The sequence below is a fragment of the Lathyrus oleraceus genome, chromosome 2, assembly GCF_024323335.1.
Source record: "Lathyrus oleraceus cultivar Zhongwan6 chromosome 2, CAAS_Psat_ZW6_1.0, whole genome shotgun sequence".
Lineage (NCBI taxonomy): Eukaryota > Viridiplantae > Streptophyta > Magnoliopsida > Fabales > Fabaceae > Lathyrus > Lathyrus oleraceus.
The window spans coordinates 53,841,545-53,855,059 of NC_066580.1; positions in this window are offsets into that span (position 1 = coordinate 53,841,545).

Genomic DNA, 13,515 nt, shown 5'->3' on the forward strand with positions numbered 1-13,515 from the left:
CAAAGACCCTCAGGCTTGAATCACCCAACTTCTCCATCTTCTGAAAAGACTTTGGAGGATGATCTTCTCATTTTCATATCATATGCAAAATGCAATGTCTAATGCCCTAAAACATGAAATGCAATGCCCTAAAGTAGTCTCAAGAAGAGGAGGGCAAATTTTGAGGTGTTACAGCTGCCCCTATTCAATCCACGGGAGACCCGAAAAGAAGATAGCAGCGGCTTTCGCACTTTCGAGGTATCAAGGGATTGAATACAATAAAAGCCTGAAAATTTGCACTGGAGTGAAGTGAAGTAACAATTCCTGTCAGAATCGGCAAAGAGGTGGTCTTGAAAGAAGAATCTGTCTGGTACGGTGAGAGTCGGTCTGAGTACCGAAAAAGAATGTTAACTTGGATACCAAAATAAATGGTACACAGAAATAATCCTGGCCTGAATGCCGCTCATCAGTCTGAATACTGGAAATGACTCCGATCTGAGCATCGGACGATATGAGATTGTTAATATCGGTCTGAACACCGAGAGACTGGCCTGAATGCCACTTCGGTCTGAATACCTGAAGAATTGGCCTGAATGCCACAAGTTGCATCGACCTGAATGTCGGGAACTTCTTCGATATGAACATCGGAAAATTGGCCTGAATGCCACTTCGGTCTGAATACCGGAAACCTGGCCTGAATGCCACAAGTTGCATCGACCTGAACGTCGGAAACTTCTTCGATCTGGACATCGGAAAATTGGCATAAATGCCACTTCGGTCTGAATACCGGAAACCTGGCCTGAATGCCACAAGTTGCATCGACCTGAACGTCGGAAACTTCTTCGATCTGGACATCGGAAAATTGGCCGGAATGCCACTTCGGTCTGAATACCGGAAACCTGGCCTGAATGCCACAAGTTGCATCGACCTAAACGTCGGAAACTTCTTCGATCTGAACATCAGAAAATTGGCCTGAATGTCACTTTGGTCTGAATACCTGAAAAATTGGCCTGAATGCGACAAGTTGCATCGACCTGAATGTCGGAAACTTCTTCGATCTGGACATCGGAAAATTGGCCTGAATGCCACTTCGGTCTGAATACCGGAAACCTAGCCTGAATGCCATAAGTTGCATCGACCTGAACGTCGGAAACTTCTTCGATGCTGCCCCTATTCAATCCATTGTGAACCTGTCAATATGAACAGCCTCGACTTTCAGATGATCAGGGTGAAGATTGATTGAATACCAAGAGCAAACGAACAATTTGCGCTCACTGGGAATTATTATTATTATTATTTTTGCTTTTCTTGAACCCCAAAAACTTCTTTGAATTTTTTTTCTTTTCTTGAACCCCAAAACTTCTTTGAATTTTTTTTCTTTCGCGCGGATGATCCCTGATCGCCGCATTTGAACCCCGACAACTTCATGTCACTCTTGCTGCCAAACAATGAACCCCGTTCTCCATTTGAACCCCAGTCGCCTGACGATAATTCTCGATCGTCGTTGTGAACCCCATTCTCCAGAAGACATCCTGTGTCTCCCTTTCTCCATTTGAACCTCGTTCTCCATTCTCCTGTGATAATTTCGTTGGCAACGGTGGAAATAACATCAAACACCACTCTGATGGCAACATATCAGAGGGCACACCTTCACAACAGGAAGGCAACATGTGTATTTCTTCCCTTGAAGACACCCATAACGACTTCTGTTGGCCTCGCCAAAGTCTAAGGTGACACATGATCAAAAGATAATCCTGAGGACCTCATCCCGGATATAACATTCAATTCCAATCTCCATCTCCAGTTGAACCCCGTTCTCCAGAAAATGCCTAGCACTTCCCTTTCTCCCGGTGGACCCCAATCTCCGCGCTGATCGCGTAACGTTCTCCAACCTTCATTTCCATCTCCGAACGACGGAATCTCTTCCTCCAATATCGCGCTACTGGGGAATACTGTTGATTCAAAATCACGACGCCAAACTCCTCAAAGTAACATCTTCACCAACCAGCTAAACCAACTCTCAAGCGGTAACCATGGCTCGAGACTAGCTTATGCTTGCAATTCCGATGCATGAGTTTTACAGCGTAATACTCCATAACCATGGAAATGCTACGCAATTAGTTATGCAATATGCTATGCTTCTCTAAATGATGAATGCATAAAAAGTATCCCCCTCAGGGGACGGCACGAGCAACTCTGTCGAGGAACTCGATATCGCTCCAATCTCCAACCCTGCTTGGGATATCACTGATGCCGAGAAAAGAGTAACCCTCCCGGAAGATGACCTCCACTGAACCCGATCTGCTTTGGGGAATTTACTAGGGAAAAACTACCAACTCACACCCCTGCCGGGGGAACAGCAACCTTCAGGCCTGGCTGCTGAGGAAACACCGACCTCGAACCCGCTGGGGAGATACGGAATATTTGATACAGAACACCAATCAACTCGGCGAACACTGGTATTCACCATCTAACCACATTGTCAATTTTCCACTTTCTTCAGACTTTGAAGAGTCTTCTTGATTAACCCCCTAGGATCGTCGCAATTCTTTCGCCGTCTCTACACCATTCTTCAATTCCTCGTCCTTGATTGGACCTCAAAGGAATCTTTTGTCAAAAATAAACGCTTCGCACCACCACCTGCAAGTGAGTGAAAATAACTAACATCACCTGCAAAAGAGACCGTCAGATAAAACGTGCCCCAGGCGCGCCAAAATTTCAACACCCAGGTCACTCAACCTTCCGAATAAGATTTCAAGTTTCAATCCTCTAAACATGCATTGGAAGAGACCCCCACATCTCAAAATGCAAAGATTCTTATCAAAATAAACGAATGTTTATGCAATCAAAGCGGTAATGAAAACAAAAACAAAATTATTTGACTGAATATGCATTCTATTGATTGAAAACGGGGGCTCGTAACTGAGCAGTACACAGGAAGAAATCCCTAAAAAGAGGTAATTGCGCACAAAAGGAAAATCTATCCTAATGGCAATGTGAACCCGTGATCTCATCGAGTTCCAACCCGGTTACAACCCATGTGTCCTCAAGACTCTTCGCGCTTTCTGCCTTCCGAAACAAAAACGCTTCCGACCGATCTCCGCTTTCAGATTATCCATGTGTCATATCCAAAGCACCAACGACCATGCTAGATGCAGTTGTTCGTTTCACTCCCTCTTTTGCCTGGACCGCCCTTTCGGGTTTTCAGTCCACCGGGATACCCTTTTTTGCCCAAGCCGCCCTTGTGGGGTTTTCGACTTGCCGGGTGTACAGTTTTTTTCCTTTTTATCCCTAATTTTTGCCTGAACCTTTTTCATTTTCATTTTTTTTGTTTGGTTCGCCGGGATGCCCATTTTTGCCTGGACTATTTTATTCTTTCCGTCCAGCGGGTCTCTTATACGAAGTATTTTTTAACTGCGTCCGCATTCACAGGGGATGTAAAATCCTCACCATCCATGGTCGTCAGCAACAAGGCTCCGCCAGAGAAAACCTTCTTGACCACGAATGAACCTTCATAATTGGGTGTCCACTTGCCCCGACAATCGTTCTGAGGAGGAATGATCCTTTTCAACACCATATCTCCCACATGATACACACGAGGTCGCACCTTTCGGTCAAAAGCATGCTTCATTCGCTGCTGGAAGAACTGCCCATGCCAAATGGCCGCCAGCCTCTTTTCCTCAATCAGGCTCAACTCTTCATTACGAGTCCTTACTCATTCAGCCTCTTCCAATTTCACATCCATCAGGACACTCAACGACGGGATCTGGACCTCAACTGGTAGCACAGCTTCCATCCCATACACAAGCGAGAAAGGTGTTGCCCCAGTAGATGTACACACTGAGGTTCGGTACCCATGCAATGCAAACGGCAACATCACATGCCAATCCTTATAGGTCACGAGCATTTTTTGCACAATCTTCTTAATATTCTTATTAGCCGCCTCGACCGCCCCATTCATCTTTGGACGATAAGGGGAAGAATTGTGATGCTCGATCTTGAACTCTCGGCATAGTTCTACCATCATCTTGTTGTTGAGATTAGAATCATTACCAATAATGATTCTTTCGGGAACCCCATATCTGCAAATGATGTCTCTTTTCAGGAACCTGGCCACGACCTGTTTCGTCACGTTTGCGTAAGACGCCGCTTCCACCCACTTGGTGAAGTAATCAATAGCCACTAATATGAACTGGTGCCCATTTGAAGTCGTAGGCTCGATCTTTCCGATCATATCAATGCCCCACATAGCAAACGGCCACGGAGACGACATCAAACTTAACGGATTTGGAGGCACGTGCGCCTTGTCAGCATAAATCTGGCATTTATGACATTTCCGCACGAAGTTGAAACACTGAGCCTCCATTGTCATCCAATAGTATCCAGCCCTTAGCAACATTTTCACCATCGCATTCCCACCGGCGTGGGTACCAAACGATCCCTCGTGCACCTCTTTCATCAATTGGCTCGCTTCTTTGTCATCGACACATCTAAGCAAAACCCAATCAAAATTCCTCTTGTACAAAACCCCATCTTTATTTAGATAGAACGCCATGGCCAACCTCCTCAGATTCTTTCGGTCCTTCTTAGACGCTCCCTCGGGATACTCTTGGGTCTCCAGATAACACTTGATATCATAATACCACGGCTTTTCATCATCAGGCACTGTGTCGACAACAAACACATAAGCCGGTATATCCAGCCTTCCCACCTCAACACTAGAAACTTGATTCCACCACTGCACTTTAATCAAAGCTGCCAGAGTAGCCAAGGCATATGCTAAAGGATTTTCTTCCCTCGGTACATGGTGTAATTCCACCTTGGTGAAGAACGTCAACAATCTCCTCGTATAATCCCGGTATGGAATTAAGTGGGATTGATGCGTATACCATTTCCCGTTAACCTGGTTCACAACCAAAGCCGAATCTCCATAAATAACAAGGTTCTTGATTCGCAAATCAATCGCCTCTTCGACACCCAAGATACAAGCTTCGTATTCAGCCACATTGTTGGTGCATTCAAATGTTAGCCAGGCAGCAAAAGGAATGTGGGATCCCTTCGGCGTAACCAAAACAGCACCAACTCCGCTACCATTCACGTTAACGGCCCCATCAAACATTAGAATCCATTCGGACTCAAGGTCAGGCCCCTCCTCCAGGATAGGTTCCTCACAATCTTTTGGTTTTAGGAACATGATGTCCTCATCAGGGAACTCAAATTTCATCGGTTGATAATCCTCAATGGGTTGCTGGGCGAGGTAATCCGATAATACACTCCCCTTTATTGCTTTATGAGAAGTGTACTGGATATCGTATTCAGTCAAAATCATTTGCCATCTCGCAACCCGTCTGGTCAATGCTGGCTTCTCAAATATATACTTGATCGGATCCATCTTGGAAATCAACAAAGTGGTATGAACCAGCATATACTGTCTCAGTCGGCGAGCAGCCCATGCCAAAGCGCAGCAAGTCTTCTCGAGCAGTGAATATCTTGTTTCACAGTCGGTAAACCTTTTGCTAAGGTAGTAAATTGCATGCTCTTTTCGACCAGACTCGTCATGCTGCCCCAGTACACACCCCATAGACCCCAGAAGGACTGTCAAGTACAGGATTAACGGTCGCCCCTCCACAGGAGGCATCAGAATCGGAGGCTCCTGCAAATATTCTTTTATTTTTTCAAATGTCGCTTGGCAATCCTCATTCCACCTGACTGTTTGATCTTTTCTCAACAACCTGAATATGGGTTCACACGTGGCTGATAGATGAGATATGAACCGTGAAATGTAGTTCAATCTACCTAAGAAACCACGAACCTCTTTTTCTGTCCTCGGTTCAGGCATTTCTTGTATCGCTTTTGCCTTAGCAGGATCAACCTCGATTCCTCTTTCACTTACAATAAACCCCAGTACCTTGCCGGACCGCACTCCAAAAGTGCACTTATTCGGATTCAACCTCAATTTGAATTGTCTCAATCGGTCAAACGACTTGGCCAAGTCTACCAGATGCCCCTCTTCTGTTTGTGACTTCGCTATCATGTCATTAACATAGCATTCGATCTCATGATGAATCATATCATGAAACAAGGTCACCATAGCTCTTTGATACGTGGCACCGGCGTTCTTGAGACCGAATGGCATCATCTTATAACAAAAAGTGCCCCACAGTGTGATGAACGTTGTTTTCTCCATATCATCTGGCGACATTTTAATTTGATTATAGCCAGAAAAGTCATCCATGAAGGAAAACACCGAGAATTGAGTTGTATTATCTACTAACACATCGATGTGTGGTAATGGGAAATCATCTTTCGGGATAGCTCTGTTCAAATCCCGGTAGTCCACACACATCCTCACCTTTCCATCCTTCTTCGGTACCGGCATAATGTTCGCGACCCAAGGCGGATAATTAGTGACAGCTAGGAAACCAGCATCCAACTGCTTTTGTACCTCCTCTTTGATTTTCATGGCCATCTCGGGTCGAGTTCTGCGCAACTTCTGCTTTACTGGAGGACAATCTTCTCTCAATGGAAACTTGTGTACAACAATATTGGTATCCAACCCTGGCATATCTTGATAGGACCAGGCGAAGATATCAACATACTCTTTCAACAGTGCTACCATTCTACTCTTGACATTCACCTCCAAAGCGGCCCCAATTTTTACTTCCTTTCTGACCTCCTCGGTGCCCAGATTAACAATCTCAACTTGCTCCTTGTGCGGTTGAATCACCATCTCCTCTTGTTTCAACAACCTGGCTAACTCTTCCGGCAGTTCACAATCTTCTTCGCCTTCTTCTTCGGCATGATAGATCGGGTTGTCGAAGTCATATAAGGGTGTAACAGGATTGTCATCAATGTGATCCGGAGGATAATTGCGTCTGCATGAATGTTGATTCATGCGGTGCTTCAGAGTCGGAACGAGACAAATTAAAAGGGAGGAAAATGAAAACAAACATTGCCATTTTTATTATGTCATTTTTTAACTGCAAAAATAAAAAATGAAAGACAGAGAACACCGCTCTTAATGCAAAAAACATCCGTTTATTAATGATGCAAATAATGCAAAATGAAACACATGAGGTGGCCCTTACAATTGACCATTACGTTTTGGGCAAAACGTATGGCTTTCATGCAAACAGAATTAACAAACTGAAATATTACTCTTCATGCAGAGTGACAGTGATGATCGTTTCGGCTTTCTAGTTCTGGATCTCCATTCCTGGTACGCACGATTTTATCCATGAGTTGAGCTCACAGTCACTGTCAGTCTCTTCACCCACAGCACAGATACGACCTGGATCTAGCATTCCAGCACTGGTGAATGTGAACGGTTGGCGACAACCATTATTTTGTCCAGAAGAGTCTTGGTTTGACTGATAACCAATCCCAAACTTATCCTCCTTCACCGCAACATCTATCATTCTTCCCCAACCTGGGGCCTCTCCACTTTTCACCACCTCCACAGCCTATTTATAAGAAGCAATAGACGGCTTCTTCTCTCTTTCGGTGAAAACGGTATTCTCCACCTTCTCGGCGATTGCTTTCTGCCCCAGGGCAAGTCCTTGCATGGCATTGATCAACTCACTCATTTTCTCTTTCAACTCGAGAATGTCAGCGTTGGATGAATCTATCAGTCTGGGTTTGTTGCGTCGGGTGAAGTATCTATGCGGACGAGCTACGTGCCGAGGGATGACTCTGCGTGCGCGAGCAATGATCCCTGAGTTAATCAAACACGTTAGAAAATGGCACCTGCAAAATAGAAGACAAGTTATTATGATTCATGCATGAATGCAATGTCTATCCGTATGAGGAACATTCTGTCCTTCGATCCTGGCTTCATTGAGACGGATAATAATTCAACAGCAACATTCTGACATCAATCATATGGCTTTGCCGTACGGAACAGAAAGTTGTGCTTTAGCAAATATATCACCCGACCATGTGTGTGCTGCATAAGTGTAACACGGAAAAGCAAATAAAGCTTTGAGATCAATCACTGAATGATAATAACCACTGTATAGCAAAAGTGCGCAACACGTGCGAGAGTCATATATCATATCTGATACAAATCAACTTTACAATCATCCAGAATCGGAAAGAAATACGAGCAAGTGAATTCCGTCAACATGCCTGACGGTAATCCAACACATGATAACAACTGCAATAAAAGTCTAATCTGAAGAAGGTCCCACCGAAGGCTTTGCCTCATCAACCGTCCCGGTAAACTTCATAGCGAACCTGAGCTCAATGTTCTCATGCTGAAGTCTTCCCACCTTCTTCTGATGAATCTTCATCTAACGGAAATAATGGTCCCTCTCAGCAAGATAGTGATCTCTCTCGGCCATAATCTTCGCTTTCTCTTCTTCCTTAACCCTCAGCTTCGCTTCCCATTCTGTGGTAAGGGCTTTGGCTCTAGCTTCCCTCTGAGTCTTCACAAGGACTTGTCTCTTCTTTTCATCTTCAATGACCCTCAAAGCTCTAGCCAACTGCTCTTTGGTAAGGTCGTTCTCCTTCGTAGATGACTCTAAAGCTTGGCTAATCTTGCAATAATAGGCGATGTCTTTCTCAAAACGCTTCACCTCCTGAGCATGTCTCTTAGCCTGGTCTTCTACTTTCCTCTTGACTTCCTGATTAGCCAATTGAATTCCAGTAACACTCATTTCTAACTCAGTCTTCTCTGCTTGCAATTGATCTCTTGCCCTCCTCATCTCAAGAAATTCTTCCATTCTGATAGAAGAGCGTGGCTCCTCAATCAACGGATACCAAAGATCACCCATAGGAAATGGCAGACGAGTGAGCTCAATCCTCTTTCTGAGCCAATCATCAAATGGAGGGAAAGAACTGTTATTAGCTCTACCAAAAGGAATCTTGTCGTTCCTTTGAATGTTGCGCCATGCACCAGACACTTGCTCCAAAAATGACTGATTACCCTCAACCGGGAAGTAGACAGACTCCTGAATCTCACGCTCGAGGGGAGGAACCTCCATAGAAAATCCCATTTGTCTCTTAAGAAGCGTCAGGTTATAATTAATACACCCTTGAGCTCCTATAAGGGGCACATTGGGAAAACTCCCGCAGCTGTAAATAAAATCTCGTCCAGCCACATCAATGTGAGTCCAAGCTATGTCCTTGGCCCGCAAACCCATCAACTTGGTTGCCCAATTTACAGTATGGTCAAGAAAGACAAAGGCACCCTTGGAAGGCAAATATCCCATGAACCACTCATATAACAATTAAGCACAGCATCTAACCAATCCTCCACGCCGCTTCTCGTTCCGATTATGGACCGAATAATAAACATCCCCAGTCAAGGTAGGAATGGGATTCTTCTGAGCAAACACCAGGATGGCATTAATATCCACAAAATTCTTCTGATTAGGGAACAGAATAATTCCACAAATGCTTACAGCAAGCAAAGCACAAACAGTCTTCCAATTACCCAAGACAACATGTTCCTTGGCTTTGGCCTCCAAGAAACTCAGATGAAAACCGGGCAACTTTCCTTTCTCCTTCAAACCTTTCTTAGTCACTTCCGGGCTCAAATAAAGAGCCCGAGAAATCTCAACAATATCAGGTTCTTCCTTAGTAACATAAAAAGGAATCTGGTTTCTGACCCGAATGCCCAGAATACCGGCATAATCCTCCATCAAAGGTCCCAACAGATAGTCTGGGAAGACAAAACATCTCAAACTCGGATCATAAAACTGGAGAAGAGTATGGATGGCACTCCGATCCCCATCTGTGAGCCTGAAAATCATCTTCATAATACTGCCATAAGCCTCACGAAACATCCCCACATGGTCAGGCGTAATCAATGCTATCATACCCTTCAGCACGCTAATATCTGGGTCAAAGAAACTATAGACAACATCATCTTTTAAGTCGATCCTCATACCTGGAACAAGGATGTCTCTCAACCAGAATCTCAATCAAGAATGTACCCTACATATGGATAAACATGAGTTAGATGCGAATGAATGCGAAATGGGAATGATGCAGATGCATGAATGCAATGCATAGTGCCACCCTCCAAGACATCTGAACATCAACTGTACCGAATTCCGGTCTCAGAACTGATCACAACCATCCAAGGGACTAAGTAACCACAAATCCAACTCGGGGGATCCGAAATAAACGGAACCGGAGAATACATCACCATCATCACAGGAAAGTCCCTGAATGGATAGCAACAAGATCATCTGAACAAGTAACCCCAAATCTAACCCGGGGGATCCGAAATAAACAGAACCCGCCAATAAAAACCACGGACAAAACTCCGGCGTGTCAGAAATACATATCCATAAATCCAACTTGTAAATAGAAACCCAGATCATGAACCGAACCAAAGTCACCATCAAAGAGTCACCAACAGAACCTGTACCTGTAGGCACCAAACCCCTCCCCTCACAGGTGAATTCTAATAAGGTCATCCTAAAGCGGATAATCGGTCTCGACAATCGAACGAGATACTCAACGGGTTTGCCCTTTCGGGTGTGCCGTGCAGCTCTCATAAGATCATCTAAACCAAAGATCCGGGAAAGAACGGTCACCGAAGTCAACAACTCAAAAGAGATAACCCAACCATAGTGGAAACTCCACCAGGAAGAGCTCTCTCAAAAGAACCTCGTCCGGCTGTGGTATGTCATGTCGCAACAACATGTTGATCCAACATGTGAGGAAACATGAGACCACGCTAAACCTAGGTGTATACTCGGGCTTTGGGTTTTAGCCCCACTCAGAACACTCATCCCCAAATCAGAGGAACCACACCTGTCCAGAATCCAGCACAGTGATAACAAGATGCATGCCAACATATATGAATATATACACATAATCATAGTATAATAATCACAAATGCAATAAATAAAGCAGTAAAAGCGACCCAAACTACCCTAAAAACCACGCTAGAGAGCGCTAGGATTGACTCGCTTAGAGAAGATGGACCAGCAAGAGGTCAACTTCAGTCCCCAACAGAGTCGCCAGCTGTCGCGACGCAAAAAACAACTGGCGGAGGAAAAATACAGAGTTGCCACCGACGCTATTCATCCTATGACGGAAAGGGAGTGCAGGACTAACCTAAGAAAGGGAAATGAATGGTCTTACGACCAGAGATTACAAGGTACGGGAGTCGGTTACGCAACGGGAAGGTGTTTGCACCCCTCACGTCCGCCGTACTCGACGGGATCCACGCTCAAAAGATAGCTCAAAGGAAAGGAAAGGGTTGCTGCTAAACTGCTCAAAGAAACTGCACAAACTGGGACAATAAACGGGTGGGGGAGAGAAAGAAGACGGAGGAAGTGGACTCGGCAGGATGTCGCATCCTGGGCCTACGTAGTTTGTTAGAAACAAACATCAGAGTCAACGTAGTTCGGGAAAGGGAGACATGCTCGCTAAGACATCGCGTCCTATGCCTACGTATCTTCTCTATCCAGAGGAGAATCAGAGCACTCGTAGCTCGGCTAAGGCACGCCGAAACAAGACACCAAAACGGGACGCTGAGACGTCAAAAGAAACACCCACCAGGAAACGGAATGCCAATACATGGACTTACACCCGACTCCCAACAATAACAAAAAAAGGAAACAGAATGCCAATACATGGACTTACACCCGACTCCTGACAATAACAAAAAGGAAACAGAATGCCAATACATGGACTTACTTCCGACTCCTAACCATAACAAACGCTAACCAGCGAACACCGAAGAAAAAGGTTATCAGAACGAACCCCAACAAAGGACCCAAATATCCAGAATAAACCCCGATATGTATAACTAGTCACCACAAAAGAACCCCAAGGATGAACCCCAAATGAATGACAAACGTCATAAATGTACCTCAATATGAACCCCAGTGAATAACAAATCATCACAAATGAACCCCGAGATGAACCCCAAGTGAATAACACTTATCACAAATGAACCCCAAAGATGAACCCCAATATGAACCCCAAGTAATAACAATCACCACAAATGAACCCCGAAATGAACCCCAAGTGAATAACAATCATCACAAATGAACCCCGAATGAATGACAATCGTCATAAATGAACCCCGAAGATGAACCCCAAGTAATAACAATCACCACAAATGAACCCCGAAATGACAGAAGAAAACCCCAAGGTATGAACATGCAACACACACACGCGCTGAACAAACGGGTACTCACACCTAATATAAAAGAAGACAACTAAAGGGTGAACACACGCGAAAACAAAGAAAAGGGTGAACAAACAGAGACTCAGAGAAAATGGTGAACACACACAACACAAAGAAAAGAAAAAAGGTGCCCGGAGAGATTGTTCTCAACCTCTTGCCTACGTATCTCATCTGGTATGAGAATCAGGGCGACGTAGTTCCCCTTACCAGGGGTAAAACACTCTCCTAACCAGAGACCAGGGAAACAACAAACTAATAGGGAGACTGAGACTCGAGCCTAATAGTTGTCATGCAATCAAATATCCCTAAGTCGAGGTCTCTAACAAGAATTTGACTCGTCCGGGACGTGAGTCAACTCAAGTCTATCCTCTACATACGTTCAACCTCCTCAGAAGTCAATCGTACGACTCCTAGAGAAACGGAGATGAGAAGAGGAAAGCAAATAAACACACCAACACAAGTGAACAAGTATCACACACTATATCCATACAAGAGTCTCAAACAATGGGTGGGCTTTAGTCAAGAGGGGTCATATCAACCTCGACAAACAAGCCAAACTGTAAGAGGTAATCTTATGGGCTCTTAACCACTAACATTGAACGTTAGGGTGAGCAGATCAAAATGGTAATGAGGATGAGACCTCATAGCTCTTAACCCTGACCAGGGTGAGCTCATGACACAGAAAGCGTGGGGATCCAGAAAGTTGGATCCTTTTCCACTTGACAGACTCTAGACAAAAGATCTGGGGCACATGTTCAGAAGCATCAGCATGTAGTGCGAGCATAAAGAACGACACACTGAATAACGGGGGATTGGCTACTAATCCCTTTTATCCGTCAATTGCCTCTTCTCTTGGAGGTCTTATCAAGTAACACATGCCTTTTCTTGGAGGTCTTTGGGCACAATTTTAAACAAACACAAACAGAGCCTTTGAAGGAGGACTTGCCAGCAAAATGCCTGCCAAAAAGGTGACACGACTTCATACTACATGAAGTAAGAAGCTAACTACCTGGGTGGTGTGTCAACCATAGTCCAATGCTCAAGCAAGAGCTAAAGCAATCAAGCAACTAAGGTACCTGTACAAATACTAAACAGTTAGTATTTCAATTATAAAACCAGAAAACAAGCAGTGAAAACCTCTAACAATTACACCATCCAATGCATAAATGCTCTAGCACTCAAATGAGCTCATGAGCTCACCACATCAATTAAAACCCTACAAAACAAAAATAGGTCAGAACTCAATGCATTTTGTATCTCACAAGGTGAGAACAAACCCAATCATCAATGAATATCCAAACCTAAAACACAAGACAAAGTTAGTTTATGTACATCCAATCAGCACAACAAAACCTAAACAAACAATGGCATGAGTAACCAAA